Source organism: Salvelinus namaycush, chromosome 5 (genome assembly GCF_016432855.1).
Source record: "Salvelinus namaycush isolate Seneca chromosome 5, SaNama_1.0, whole genome shotgun sequence".
Lineage (NCBI taxonomy): Eukaryota > Metazoa > Chordata > Actinopteri > Salmoniformes > Salmonidae > Salvelinus > Salvelinus namaycush.
In genome coordinates, this window is record NC_052311.1 from 62,181,519 (window position 1) to 62,184,397 (window position 2,879).

A 2,879-nucleotide genomic window follows, 5' to 3' on the forward strand; every position below is an offset into this window, starting at 1 on the left:
GCTAGTGAGGGAGATATGAGTCTCCAGCTTCAGTGATTTTTGAAGTTTGTTCCAGTCATTGGCAGCAGAGAACTAGAAGGAAAGGCGGCCGAACGAGGAATTGGCTTTGGGGGTGACAGTGAAATATACCTGATGGAGCGCTTGCTATGGATGGGTGCTGCTATGGTGACCAGTGAGCTGAGATAAGGCGGGACTTTACCTAGCAAAAATAACTGTTTTAACTCAGAGACTTTTGGGGGTTTTCAAGCATGTACTGCTCGTTTCAAATCCTGCCACAACATCTCAATTGGTATTAGGTCTGGACTTTGACTAGGCCATACCAAAACATCAAATTGTGATTTGCATGCATTATTCATGTTGTAAATGACTATTGTAGCTGGAAACGGCAGATTTTTGTTATGGAACATCTACATAGGCGTACAGAGGTCCATTATCAGCAACCATCACTCCTGTGTTCATTAAATAATACCCTCAAAACACCAGTCTCAACATCAACAGTGAAGCGGCGACTCTGGGATGCTGGCCTTCTAGGCAGAGTTGCAAAGAAAAAGCCATATCTCAGACTGGCCAATCAAAATCAAAGATTAAGATGTGCACAGAACACAGACATTGGACAGAGGAACTCTGCCTAGAAGACCAGCATCCCGGTGTCGCCTCTTCACTGTTGACTTTGAGACTGATGTTTTGAGGGTACTATTTAATGAAGCTGCCAGTTGAGGACTTGTGAGGCATCTGTTTCTCATACTAGACACTCTTATGTACTTGTCCTCTTGCTCAGTTGTGCACCTCCCACTCTTCTTTCTATTCTGGTTAGGGCCAGTTTGTGCTGTTCTGTGAAGGAAGTAGTACACAGCGTTGCACCAGATTTCCAGTTTATTGGCAATTTCTCGCATGGAATAGCCTTCATTTCTCAGAACAAGAATAGACTGATGAGTTTTAGAAGAAAGTGCCCTATTTCTGGTCATTTTGAGCCTGTAATAGATCCCACAAATGCTGATGCTTCTTTAGCCTACTCAACTAGTCTAAAGAAGGCCAGTTTTATTGCTTCTTTAATCAGCACTACAGTTTTCAGCTGTGCTAACATAATTGCAAAAGGGTTTTCTAATGATCAATTAGCCTTTTCAAATGATAAACTTGGATTAGCTAACACAACGTGGCATTGGAACACAGGAGTGATGGTTGCTGATAATGGGCCTCTGTACGCCTATGTAGATATTTCATAACAAAAATCTGCCGTTTCCAGCTACAATAGTGATTTACAACATGAACAATGTCTACACTGTATTTCTAACGGACAAAAAATGTACTTTTCTTTAAAAAACAAAGACATTTCTAAGTGACCCCAAACCTTTGAACGGTAGTGTATTTAAATAAACTCAGCAAAAAAAGAAGTGTCCCTTTTTCAGGACCCTGTCTTTCTAAGATAATTTGTAAAAATCCAAATAACTTCATAGATCTTCATTGTAAAGGGTTTAAACACTGTTTCCCATGCTTGTTCAATGAACCATAAACAATTAATGAACATGCACCTGTGGAACGGTCGTTAAGACAATAACAGCTTACAGACGGTAGGCAATTAAGGTCACAGTTATGAAAACTTAGGACACTAAAGATGCCTTTTTACTGACTCTGAAAAACAACAAAATAAAGATGCCCAGGGTCCCTGCTCACCTGCGTGAACGTGCCTTAGGCATGCTGCAAGGAGACATGAGAACTGCAGATGTGGCCAGGGCAATGAATTGCAATGTCCGTACTGTGAGATGCCTAAGACAGGGCTACAGGGTGACAGGACGGACAGCTGTTTGTCCTCGCAGTGGCAGAGCACGTGTAACATCATCTGCACAGGATCGGTACATCCGAACATCACAACTGCGGGACAGGTACAGGATGGCAACAACAACTGCCCGGGTTACACCAGGAATGCAAAATCCCTCAATCAGTGCTCAGACTGTCCGCAGTAGGCTGAGAGAGGCTGGACTGAGGGCTTGTAGGCCTGTTGTAAGGCAGGTACTCACCAGACATCACCGGCAACAACATCGCCTATGGGCACAAACCCACCGTCACTGGACGGACTGGCAATAAGACAGGACTGGCAGGACAGGACTGGCAATAAGTGCTCTTCACTGACGAGTCGCGGTTTTGTCTCACCAAGGGTGATGGTTGGATTCACGTTTATCGTCGAAGGAATGAGTGTTACACCGAGGCCTGTATTCTGGAGCGGGATCGATTTGGAGGTGGAGGGTCCGTCATGGTCTGGGGCGGTATGTCACAGCATCATCGGACTGAGCATGTTGTCATTGTAGGCAATCTCAACGCTGTGCGTTACAGGGAAGACATCCTCCTCCCTCATGTGGTACCCTTCCTGCAGGCTCATCCTGCCATGACCCTCCAGCATGACAATGCCACCAGCCATACTGCTCGTTCTGTGCGTGATTTCCTGCAAGACAGGAATGTCAGTGTTCTGCCATGGCCAGCGAAGAGCCCAGATCTCAATCCCATTGAGCACGTCTGGGACCTGTTGGAGCAGAGGATGTGTGCTCGGGCCATTCCCCCCAGAAATGTCCGGGAACTTGCAGGTGCCTTGGTGGAAGAGTGGGGTAACATCTCACAGCAAGAACTGACACATCTGGTGCAGTCCATGAGGAAGAGATGCACTGCAGTACTTAATGCAGCTGGTGGCCACACCAGATACTGACTATTACTTTTGATTTTGACCCCCCCCCCCTGTTGTTCAGGGACAAATTATTCAATTTCTGTTAGTCACATGTTTGTGGAACTTGGTCAGTTTATGTCTCAGTTGTTGAATCTTATGTTCATACAAATATTTATACACGTTAAGTTTGCTGAAAATAAACGCAGTTGACAGTGAGAGGACGTTT